The 13,550-nt window shown below is 42.7% G+C and overlaps 1 pseudogene; it reads left to right on the forward strand.

Annotated features, from left to right (window-relative positions):
- The window catches only part of LOC142775051 (CD109 antigen-like), a 58,297-nt pseudogene that overhangs the window by 31,021 nt on the left and 13,726 nt on the right, over positions 1-13,550 (forward strand).

The following is a 13,550-nucleotide window of genomic DNA, read 5'->3' on the forward strand; positions in this document are numbered from 1 at the left end:
TTTTGTTTGTGTGTGTGTGCGTGCACGCGCGTTTCCATGCGTGCGTGCGCATACATTTGCGTGCGCGTGTTTTCTCCTCTCTTTCACTGCCATTTTGCAAGTAAACAAAAGCCTGAAAAGTGAGCGACCTCACTCGTAGCACCCACAGCCTGTGTGCAGTGCTCGCCGGGGTCCCCGATATTTTCGTCGCAAGTAAACTGCAGTGGGGCACTCGCGAGGGTGCCTCTCTCATGCTTTATCATGCCTTTTTTAACTTTCTTTGCTTCGTATGCGGCATATATTTAGCACGACATACCTGTTCATTTTAAAAGTAGGAGGCTTTGAAAGATAGGACAATTGTAAGGGATATCTGTGAGTGCAACTTTACATATATATATATATATATATATATATATATATATATATATATATATATATATGATGAGATCTAACAGACAGTAATGCCAAGGAATGTACAGGGGAATTTATAAGAACCAATGGAATGTAAATAAGAAGAAAGAAAAGTGGGTGATAAATAACCAGCCGTGAGCAGGAATCAAACCTACGACCTTCGAATAACGCGTTCGATGTTCTAACCACTGAGCTATCACAGCGGCCTTCCCTCCATCCACTTTTTTGGGTTTATATGTGAATTTAGAAGTAGGAGTATTAGCTAGGTTGTATACGAGAGACTATTAATCAGCTGCCCGCTCGTAATAAGTTCGCGTGCTACGTGACGGCCACACATGTGCATAAAGGAGTGTTTCACACTCGTCGCTTGGCTTATAGATGGCGCTGACTGAGACTCCTACTCCTAAATTCCCATATAAACCCAAAAATGTGGATGGAGGGAAGGCCGCTGTGATAGCTCAGTGGTTAGACCATCGAAAGCGTTATTCGAAGGTCGTAGGTTCGATTTCTGCTCACGGCTGGTTATTTTTTCACCCACTTTTCTTTCTTCTTATTTACAATCCATTGATTCTAATGACTTCTCCTGTACACTCCTTGGCATTACTGTCTGTTAGATCTCATTATTATTGTGTCAAAACACGGAAAAACGAGCCCTTATATATATATATATATATATATATATATATATATATATATATATATATATATATATATATGTATGTATACGGAAGCGAGAAACCACGACGTACCAGGAAACACTTTTATTAATCACATACGTTTCGGCTGGTGGGCCAGCCTTCTTCAGTGTAACATGTAATGCAGCTTTCGTAGACATTATATACATTTCTAAAATGTTTTGGGACATGCGAAATAGCAATCGGAAGTGGCTCGACGTGATTATACAAAAAGGCAAAATACATTTAATGTGAAGATGCAATGCGTAAAGTAACATGGACACAGCGGTCACCTTTTATCGTTATAGCGAATACAGTACGAGTGAAAGAGATTTCAAATATAAATATGACGCATGGTGTGGAAAGCAATATGACAACCATGCGTGCAGATTGAAGCGTATGAGGGAGCGGTATACATACTAAAGATAACCAGGTAAACTGAGTTTTTTTAAGCAGAGAACAAGGATGGTTCTGCCGAAAAGAAAAATAAGAAGTAAAATAACAGAAAAATGAACTAGAAATCTCGGAAGGGTATGAGACACCTTAAGTCGTGCAAGGTAGATTAGCGAGTGTGCCTGCGCGTTAGTTTATTCCAGATTTTAGTGTACCGAACTTGTAGATTAGAAACGACTCGCGCATTTCCCGCTCATGATGTGAGCGGAAACCTTATTCCAGTACCGTTGCTTTATTATTGTCGAAAGAATGACCAGGTATTGCTAGATGTTTCGATAGAGGCAGATTTGGAAGGCTTTTAACATGCGACTTGTGATTATTAAACCGAGTTCTAAACGGTGTTTCTGTATGACCAATATATTGTAGACTACAGACATCGCATTCGAGCATGTATACTACGTTGGAACTGTCACAATTTAGGTTGCCCCTAATTGTTGACTGAAAGCCAGTGGATGAACTGGTGACAGTTTGCTTAGTTACCATGTGCGCACACACCTTGCACCGCGAGTTCCCACAAGGAGCGCAGCCATTTTGTTTACGGGCAGCGAGCTTAAAAAAAGAATATCACGGAGGTTACGTGCACGTCTGTACACGACTCTCGGTGGTTCTGCGAATACATTTTTAAGGCGCTTGCTTTGATTTAATATATTATGGTGTTATGGTGTTAATCCGGAGCCAGTGCGCTTCCTTCTTCGCTACGTCTATTCAAACCACTATGGCTCCTGCAACGACTACGTCGAAACATATCTTCTGAAAATTCATATCTTCTAACATAACATATCTTCTGGCGACTCGCAGTTGAAGTACGTCCATGAACACTTCAATCCATCCTGCGAAGTAACCCCGGCCTTCATTTCCCAGCCCGGGCACGAATCACCAATTTACAAGGAATTCTTGACCTTGTGCCCACAACTACCAAAACCCTTGTGCTCCACGTTGGGACAAACGACATGGCGCTCGGGAAGGCGAGTATTGCCTTTACTCCGTATCGGCTATTGCTGGATCAAGTCGCAAATGTCTTGCCTCAGATAACTAGAGTCTACGCCGCACTTATACCTCCTCGAAGCATCAACCACCACCATGGTAGCTGCAATCACGATTTTATCCGTCGGTGCAATAGCGAAGCCTGCTTCTTCGACCACCCACTTCGAGACAACTGCCGTCAGTCGCGAAAAGTCTTTTACGTCGACCACGGCTTTGAATGGCTGCCTCCTTTTCGTGTGTTGGCAGCTGTTGGATTGCATCCCAGTGTTGAAGGCGTTGCCCTTATTACCGCCCATCTTCGCCAACTTTGCTTCAAGCACACCAGAATCGCATCCTTACCATGGCGCGATTTCACGTCCAGTGAGGCTTCGCAGTACCCGACACGGACATTGGACATTTCTACAAGCCAGTCCCCACTGATAAACGCTTCACGTGATGCCGACGTGATGTGCTCCCCTCGGAACACTTCTTATGTCGTCAACGACTGTGTGACGCAGACTTCTCCGAACCTTGGCCGTCGCTACCCATCTAGGAGAAATGCTGACCGGGACACCGGGACCAAGTGACTTCCTGCACCTTTGACTGGTAAAGCTGCCTTTTGTACACACTCTGAAACATTTTTGCAAGCTAGAAAACTAGTAGACAAAAGAATTCGCGCTGAGCTCCGTGCGTCAACGTTATCAACATACCTAACTTCGTCCAAAGTGCCCAAAGGGTTACAACTGCGACTAAACGCAGCTACTTCCGAGCTGTTTTCTCACCACAAGGCGAGATGGCAACAAGTTTTACAAAGTGCTTCGCTAAATTTGACGCGTATTGTTATAGACCATAACAAATCACGCGCTAAACAACTGTTTCAGAGAGAAAGGATTCTGCTTTCGCAGATATCCGCACCGGAGTCTGATCAATTAGTAGCTTACCAGCCAAATAAGCTTGCGAAACTAAATGCAATCAAACAAAACAAGTACATGCGTGACAACATGCTCCCCTCCTCAAGCCATGATATTCGAGCAAATCCAGCCGATAAAAAAGCATTGCCAGACAATGTAATAAATATTTCTTCAGCAAAGCTTTCAGTCACGCAGATAGGTTGTTTATCGAAGGGCCTTAGTTTTTGTCCAGCAAACGGTGGGTTCAATGAGTTTTAGCTCATTAAGGACCTTCACAACTTCGCCGGAAATATGCGCCTTAAAGAATATTTTTACGATCACTTTAGTGACCACAGAAGCGGGCTGCTACTCCCTCAGCAGAGACACTGGACCCCACCACCCCAACGTGATAGGTGCTTAGACCTATATGTTAAGGCTGTACAACAAGATGTCATAGATTCTTACAAAACTCGTTCTCCCCATTGACATAACCTATCAACAACAGAAAAAAGGGCACTCGAGAGCTAGCAAATAACCCCGACATCATAATCAAGCCGGCAGACAAAGGTGGCGCTATTGTCATTATTAATCAATGTGACTATATAAGTGAAGCTTAGAGGCAGCTCTCAGATCGAAACTTCTACAGACCACTCCCTACCGATCCTACAAACGACTACAAGGTCGAATTGCAGGACGCACTCGAACAACTTGTAAAAAATGAAAAGATCTATAAAACGATAGCCCGGTCACTCGTTCCACTCAGCCCTGTTGCAGGTAGATTTTATCTTCTGCCCAAGATACATAAAGTAAATAACCCCGGACGCCCCCTCATGTCTGGCATAGGAACAGTAAGTGAATACTTATCCAGGTTTGTCGATAGCCTCATATACAGGATCCCACCTACTTTCTCGTCATTTATAAAGGACACAAATCACTTCTTGAAAGACATTTTAGACATAGGTGTTCCTGACGATAGCTTTCTGGTAAAACTTGACGTCTCGTCCTTGCACACAAACACTTCACACAACAATGGCATTTGCGCTCTCATCAAGGCTTAAGATGATTGTTGCTTTGACAAGCCAGTTGATGGTGAAACCATTGGTACTCTCATGAAGCTCATCTTAGAACTAAACAACTTCGAATTCAATACCTTGCACTACGCTCAAACAAACGGGACATCTATGGGCACTGGAGTAAGTCCTAACTACGCGAATATCTTTACGGGCCTGTTGGAAGCTAACTTCATAGAGAATTCTCCTTTGAAGCCATGCTTCTACAAACACTTCATCGATGACATCTTCTTGATTTGGCCACATGGCGAAGCAAGTCTTTTAAGCTTCATTAAGAATTTCAACAATGCCCACCCCGCCATCACCTTCACCAATAATTACTCATGAACAACGATAAACTTTTTTGACGTTACCGTCACAGCTAGCGAAGGACGGCTCTCCGCAAATCTCTTTCGCAAACCGACTGATAGGCATCAACTGCTCTATTTCTATAGCAGTCACGTCCGACATTGCAAAACAGGGATACCGTACAGCCAAGCTCATAGGTTAAAAAGAATATGTTCCAACCACGAAGGTTTCCTTTCGAATTGCCAGAATCTAAAACGTTCGCTCATTCAACGTAAATATCCACGGAGAATAATTGATGACGCCATAAAACGCGCTGACAAACTAAACTGAATTGACCTGTTCTGCGCTGACCCCAAGGCGTTGTGTACATCCCAGGTTAACCTTGTGCTCACCCATTCAACGTCAGCTCCAAACGCCAGCGCGATTTTGAAGCGACACCATAACATATTAATTCAAAGCAAGCGCCTTAAAATGTATTCGCAGAACCACCGAGAGTCGTGTACAGACGTGCACGTAACCTCCGTGATATTCTTTCATCGCCTAAACTAACAAAATGGCTGTTCGCTCCTTGTGAGAAGTCGTGGTGCAAGGTGTGTGCGTACATGGTAACTACGCAAACTGTCACCAGTTCATCCACTGGCTTTCAGTTAACAATCAAGGGCAATCTGAATTGTGACAGTTCCAACGTAGTATACATGCTCGAATGCGATATCTGTAATCTACAATATTTTGGTCATACAGAAACACCGTTTAGAACTCGATTTGATAATCATAAGTCGTATGTCATAACCCTTCCAAATCTCCCTCTATCGAAACATCTAGCAATACCTGGTCATTCTTTCGATAATATTAAAGCAACGGTACTGGAATCCGGTTTCCGCTCACATCATGAGCGGGAAATGCGCAAGTCGTTTCCAATTTACAAGTTCGGTACACTAAACTCTGGAATAAACGAACACGCAGGCACACTCGCTAATCTACCTTGCACGACTTGAGGTGTCTGATACCCTTCCGAGATTTCTAGTTCATTTTCTGTTATTTCACTTCTTATTTTTGTTTTCGACCGAACCATTCTTGTTCTATGCTTAACAAACTCAGTTTACCTGGTTATCTTTAGTATGTATACCGCTCGTTCATGCGCTTAAATCTGCACGCATGGTTGTCATATTGCTTTCCACACCACGCGCCATATTTATATTTAAAATCTCTTTCACTCGTACTGATTTCGCTATAACGATAAGAGGTGACTGCTGTGTCCATGTTACTTTACGCATTGCATCTTCACACTAAATGTATTTTGCTTTTTTGTATAATCATGTCGAATCACTTCTGATTGCTATTTCGCATGTCCCAAAACATTTTAGAAATGTATATAATGGCTACGAAAGCTGTATCACATGTCACACTGACGAAGGCAGGCCCACCAGCTGAAACGTATGTGATTAATAAAAGTGTTTCCTCGTACGTCGTGCTTTCTCGCTTCCGTTTTTACTACGGAGCCAGTGGCCAGTGCGCTTTCTTCTTCGCTACGTTTATATATATATATATATATATATATATATATATATATATATATAGTCATGATGATGATGTGTGGTGTTTAACGTCTCAAAACCACCATATGATGATGAGAGACGCCGTAATGGAGGGCTCTGGAAATTTTGACTACCTGGGGTTCTTCAACGTGCGCCCAATATATAAATATAGTGTGTGTGTGTGTGTGTGAGTGTGTGTGTGTGTATGTGTGTGTGTGGAAGTGTGCGTGTGTGTTTTAGTCGCGGCAGGATACCAGAAACACTGCGCATGTATCAATTTATGAAGTACTAATGTATTTGATTTCTTACCTGCTTCATATTTTACCCACTTGAAACAAGTGAAGCATGTTAAGGCAGTGAAGTGATGCTACTTCCAAGTCGCTTATCATTATTGTAGCTTATGTCATTTTCAAATGGTAAAGTTAAGTACTCACATAACTGCATTCCTTAATCAATGAGTTTGTTGTTAGAGTTTGTTCCTATACACAGCTAAGAAGCTTATTGTCTTATAAATTACCCGCCGCTAAAAGTTCCAGAATTTGTTCAGTATGGGCAGAGTCACAAAGATTTGCCACATGCTGGAGTTGCATTCGTTCTTCTCGTCCCGACAAAAGCGCTTGAAGCAAAGCCGCAAGAGATGGCATGGGAGAACAAAATATGCCACATGCTTGTTGTGACCTTGAGCACTCTTTGTTTCTCTTTTTTTTTAAATATGTGGCTTTTCAGTACGATTGCGCATGTACGCGTGGACATGTCGCAGCCACCCGCAGCGGCCCCAGTAACGACTGAGCAAATTAGTCAATGGCTGCTAAGATAACTTTGACGGAATTTTTGACATTGTGGCGTCTATTGCCTAGAGAGCAATTTTTCTCAGACTTTGAGAACTTATTGTGAATTATGGGTCACGTGCTGCACTATAATATCTAGCTCGCGTATTTTCGGTAGCCTCGACTATCAATTGGCAGCGTTTGCTGGCCATGTTCAAAAAGTGTTGCAGGGCACATTTAAATTTGAAGTGGGGCTTCATAGCAGAGGAAATTTCTTTTGGATGGTGCTTTCACAGCTTAGCACAACTATACTGCAGTGAACTTACAGGCAACTACATGGGGATTAATGGAGACCTATTCGTTTATATAGAATACTTCGAAATAATTGCTAATTTCAATTCAAATTGAAACGAATACGAATACTCTACTATTCATTTGAATATTCTCACAAGCCTACTTTCTACCTTTGTAGAAAGGCCTGGCCTTTCTTCGTCTTCATCCCCGGATCTGGTGGATATATTCCAGCACCATATGCATCGTTTTCACGTCGGTTACCCAGCAGCTCAACCACTTACGAGACGATGTCCAGTACGACAGTAAAAATGTTATATTTCAACACAGTCACACAAGGCAAAAGCAGTGCAGCCCTCGTGACAAACGAGGATGACCATTATGCTGAATAGTATATACGAAGGAAGACGATGAACGACATGACACTCACAGTTAATGCGTTAGCTGATTGAAGAATGGTAGGAAAAGTAGGGATTGGCTTGCCTCTTACCTTTAGACAGCTTTTTGGCCCTCTTTGGAGCGGGGACAATTGGGAAAGGGTAAAGATCATGTAAAGCCTAGTGACAACAGTGAGATGCTAGGGATGTCCACAGGACACCCCTAAATAGATATCGGATATCCACTGCATTTCCCGAACAACAGCGGCGGCATCCCTTGCAGGTCGATTTGACCACACTTTCCTGAACCCAGGGTTATCTTTTGCAAGTCCCAAACAAGCCCCGAAGGACACGCTGTGTACATGAGAAAGAAATGAAGGAATGTCTTTTATTCAGGGTGTCTTCTAAAAGCAGTCTTCTATAGTCTTTTTTTTTTACTCTCTGAAGTTGCATTGTTAGAAGTTCAAGGCATGAATAAGTTTTCCTGTGCTTTCAGATGCTAAATAATCAGTTCTTCTGGACATGCACTGATATAAATAAGAATAGACTGAAGCACACACAAAGTTTTTACCAATGTGCATTTTTATAAAAGAAGTAATCAAATGAACACCTCAAAGCATAGAAAAACTTCTGTGTGGTTTCAACATGTGAAATCGCAACACTTTCATTAAATGAAATTTGACAGATGGCAACATAGAATGCTAAACATCCAGTTGTGCTAGAGAAACACTGAGTCAAGTGTATTGCATTCACACCTTTTTATTTAGGCACATAGCACAAACAACACGTACGTTGCGCACTCCAACTAGATGTTGCATACACTCAATCCTTGTTATAACGTAACGGGATATAACGAAATAATAGATATAACGAAGTAAATAAAATTTCTCTTGAAAGCTCGATTAGGAACCTTGCGTTTTAAACCTCTTTGTAACTAAGTAAAATTGATCGATAAATGAATATAACAAACTAAATTAGTCTATCAAATATTCTATAAAAATGACTCTAGTGTGTTAAGTGTATTGTTTTCTGCGAAATTTGACGCTTGTTCGCGCGGCTCTTTCAAAACTACCGCGCTGACTTCACAGCCACACCACGAGCAGCCGATAGAGCCGTCCTTCTCAGCAGAGAGGATTGAGGAAGCACTCAGCGGGGCACATGACCGAGAAGCGGTGCCGCGGGGCAAGACGATTTCCCTCTCTGCACCCTAAAGACGACGGCAACGACTGCGTCTCTACTGCTACCCTCTGCACCGAGAAAAGAGGACTCTCCAGTGTTACTCGATTAAACTCAGTTTCAAAGCTCCGTATCTCCGCCAGCGGAGGAGGATGGGCCGAACAAGGATCACGGGAACAAGCGGCACTGCAGTCTGATCTTGCACTATACTCTTGAACACTGCGCTGTTCCTCATGCTGCCTTCCCTGTTGTACTAAAAGCTCTCTTGAAGAAACACTACCCATTCACTGTTCATCACACAAGTCTTCGCGACGGCTATCAATCGAGAGCAGAGGGCAAAAAGTTGCCGCAACTTCATCCCCTTTCTCGCATTTTCCACCTTTTCAGAAATCTCCTGATTGGTTTTCTTGTAAAAAAACAAAAAAGAACGTATATTTACGAACATTAGCTTCACGTTCTCATGATGAGCGGTATAACTCAAAAGATGCAGTGGCAGCTACTCCAACATTTCAAGCACAATCGAAACGAGGTCATCAACCAGGGGGTTTTCGTAAAAAGCCTCTCGACAGTTTTATCAATTGCTTTCAGTGTAGAAAGAAGGCTGTTTAAGGGATGATCTAAGCAGCCCTCTTGAAAACCCCTAATCGGAATGAGTGCAATTTCGTTTGGTTAGGGAGTGCATGCTTCAGGGGTAATTGTGAGAGATGCTAGAAGCCCTCCTTGCACGTTGTCACAGATGCAGTACACTCACGATGGCCACATCCTGGTGCACTTCGCTGCACCGAGAAGTTACACCGACATGTGTCACCGTTACCTGCTCTAGGTTCAGAAATGAGATCACTGCGATTGAGAAAAATATATATTGTTCTAGTATGAAGGAAATGTAACAAAACCTGGTTACTGGCAAAACACCACCACTTACATACATTTGTGTTGGTTCATAAGGGAAATATATATTATCAAAGTATCCACTGCTTCAAAGGCAACGAGATAGTTGGCAATTGATTGAATGTAAGTATCAACAGCGTATCTCGTCTTGCTGCTCTATTCTGGCAGCTCCTCCAAACTGGGATCTGAGCATTCGAGGAGCACCATGTGTTTAGGGGGGGGGGGGGGGGGGGGATCGGCGCCTTGGTTAGGAACATTTGGGCTTGAATATCTGGGGTGGAATCGCTGGGAACATGCGCGGATAGGTAACGGGTGCGAGCTTCCTCTTTCTACGCGAGATCAAGACTTCTTGTTCAGCAAGACATGACGGTTGTGCGTTTGCCGTCATTCTCTCACTGATAGACTTTGCGTTTGGCAGTGAGCTTTCTATCTTCGTGACGTAAAGCTTGGTATCACCTTCTGAATTGCGCCGAACTTTTTGGAAGTCTGTGACAGTCAACCTTATTGGTTTACACCCCAATCAAGCCAAAAAATCGAGCCCTTATGTTTACACTTCTTTTGTTCATGTAGGAGAAGAAGTTTCTTCAATCCACGCACTATTAGGTGGTAAAAGCGTAGAATCGTGTCTGACGTCTAAACATGTGAAATGCGCAACGAGTTAGTGTTAGAAAGGCCGAGCCATTACAGGGCGCTCGCTTATGTTCACGTATTGCTTTACGCTCTTGTAAAAGCTCCTTCGCTTATTCACAGAAGAAATATGGTGCAGTGGGTTTTTCGCAACTGTGCTTGCAGTTGACATTCTACAATATTTTGAAATGGCCAGTGTTACACGCACAGTCATTCGTTCCCTCACGGCACGGTTGAGGCATACACCGAGATTGAAGCTAGGCTAGTAATTGAGAAAGTGATTCGCACAGGGTCCAGTCACGCTATTGCAGTCTTCTCGTGAAGGCCAAGCTCAAGCGTCCTGTGTAATTGTTGTCCAAAATATACATAATGCTCCATGGTGTCACCTCTGCCATATCCATCGATAGCTACCGCATGTAATAATAATAATAATAATAATAATAATATTAATAATAATAATAATAATAATAATAATAATCTTGTTGTAATTTTTATTTACACTACAATATGAATTCTATCGGTAAAGTGCAAGGCTGAACAGCAAATTTGCTTACGATCGTTTGTCTGCAAGCCCGTCACCGCTGGGTGAAAGATATCGGAGGCTACATGTATGAGGTTCTCAAGCTGCTTATGGCAGCTTTTATGTTGGAGCCAGGCGAAAAGCTAGTCCGCGTACCTCAATGTAGACAAATCTGCTTCTCCTTGCTACGCCTCACACATGACAAACTTGTTTTCGTACAAGAAACTACGAAGTGCCAAAAACAGTCCGAGAAGTGACGTGGGAATACAGCGCACGATTCGCGGTAGCCGCTTGCACGTTGCTGCCGCCGATCACAACACGTGCGTCCCGCTTCGCTAGAGCAAGATCGTACTGCAGCGCCACTAGTTCTCGTGACCGCCACGTGGCCCGCCTCTCCGGCGGAGCTTTCAAACTGAGTTTATTTCAGTAACGTGTGGACTCTCCGAAACAGCTTTTTTTCTCTTCTCTCCCTCTCCGCGCGCGGCCTTGAAAGGAGAAGGGTTTTTACGTGAGACTGAAAAAGTAGAAGCGGAGCACAGGCGCATCGCAGATCGGCATTTGAGGGAGAGCAAACAATCCGCCACAGTCTTTTCTTTCCTTTTCTTCTTTTCTTTCTTCGCGGGCAGCGTTGAGAGGTGCCACTGCAGAAATGGGCATGGTGCTGACAGCATTTTCGGAGCGCGGTATGTTCGAATTAACCGTCGCAAGTTCTTGTGCGTTTGAATTACAGGGCGTTTTCGCCAATTGGAATACACATAGCTTTGACCGGAACTCGGCGTGAGTTCAAATTAACCGTAAGTTCGAATTAAGCGTGTTTGAATTAATGAGGTTTGACTGTGTATATTTTCCGTCGCACGCAAGGTCGCGTAGCGGTACATGGAGCCGCGAGGCGGCTTCATTTTTTGCATGCTTATAGGTGTGCGCTCATCTGAGCATACGTTGCCACAAACTGTTATAATCCATATAACGAAATAATGAATATAACGAAAAGAGGTTTGAGTGTACATACATGGTTAGTGTAAACTGGAATTGAACATTGAAAAAATATCTATCGACAATTATGACAGATCCTACAAACGAGAGAGAAAGAAACTATGACATGACAAGACAGTACATGACACGCCCCTAGGGAATGTCATATTCAGTAGGTCGTGCCTATACCATGTCTTCGACTGGCACGCCAACATCTTCACGTTTCCTTGGAGGTGACCTTTTAAATTAGGAGGTTGTCGTTGAGCAAAATCAAGGAAAACAAACGCCTTTATAAAATGCTGCTTTCCCGCTAAATGCATGTCATTCACAAGAAAACTGCCAGAGAAATGAAAAAAAAATACTGAAAGTAACTGATAAAAACAAAATCCACGCTTGCTGTCCTTGCCACAGTTTCAGAAAGTGAAGTTATCTACACAAAAACGTATTCCCGCATGGTGCACTGGCTCAGACAGCTAAAGCGAGCTGATACTGAGCATGAGATGGCTGGATTAAGTCAGAGCTGATGGAGTCACATTTTGATGAAGACATAACAACAACTACATTATTATTAATCATACACCATGATATGCTTATGAAGGTGCCATAGTAGAGTGCTCAGGCAATTTTTACCATTTGGTGGTGTTTAACGTGCTCAGATATGGCACATGGGCTTTTAGCATTTTACCATGAGAATGCCACTGCGAGGATTGCACACACGGTCTTCCGGTTAGCAGCCAAGTGACACCATCGCAGCGAACAGGCACAGTGCCATTGCGCCCACGTGATTTCATTGTGAAGCATATCGTACTACCCCATAGGGGTAAAAGTTGATATAAAGACCTTTATTAAGGTGCATAATTCATTATATTTTTTTAAAAAGAAACTCCAGAATATAATGTGCAAAATCGCGTTCTTTGACAAAAGGGGAAGAGCAGTAAGTAATGTGGCTCTAGACAGTGGGGGCTGGCAGCAGCAACTTCTGCACTAAATTTAAGAAGCCTACTAAGAAGGGCACAAGAGCAATATATTTGCACCATTACCAAAAAAATTACAAAAATGACCCTCCCTTGTTTGAGGTAGTACACGTAGTTGGCTACAAAAAACTTGTTTTGCCCACTGAAAGGCGGTCGCCACAAAAAAACACAGTACCAATATTATAAATATCTGAAACAACAGATCCAGTTTTGTGCAACTGTAAGATGAAATAAATTGAAGTACAGAAGAACATATAGCAATGGCATAGACAATCATCGCAAAGGGCTAGATTACATCTCTGATGTGCACAAAGCAGAATGAAAACCACAACACAACACTAGAATTTTAGCATGCTTATATATGATCCAATAGAAGAAATACTACGAGGTAGAGAACTTCTTTTCCCAACTTTTCAGCCAGAGACTGGCCTTTATCAGAGAAGAAAAACTTTTTCCTGAAAAAAGATTAGCCTCCCTCATGAAGGCCTGACCTCGGATGAAACATTGGAAAAAAAGTTTTCGTTCTGCGCATCGTGTACCTCATAGTATGTAGTATGTATATGCACAAACAAAATAATGGGGGACAGAGGGCATTTTCTTTGTGTTGTTAGTGAACAAATTACCCACACACACACACCGCATATATATATTTATATTAAGGAAAGAAGTGTATACTTAAGGGCTCATTTTTCCCG

This window comes from Rhipicephalus microplus, chromosome X (genome assembly GCF_043290135.1).
Source record: "Rhipicephalus microplus isolate Deutch F79 chromosome X, USDA_Rmic, whole genome shotgun sequence".
In the NCBI taxonomy this organism is placed as follows: Eukaryota; Metazoa; Arthropoda; class Arachnida; order Ixodida; family Ixodidae; genus Rhipicephalus; species Rhipicephalus microplus.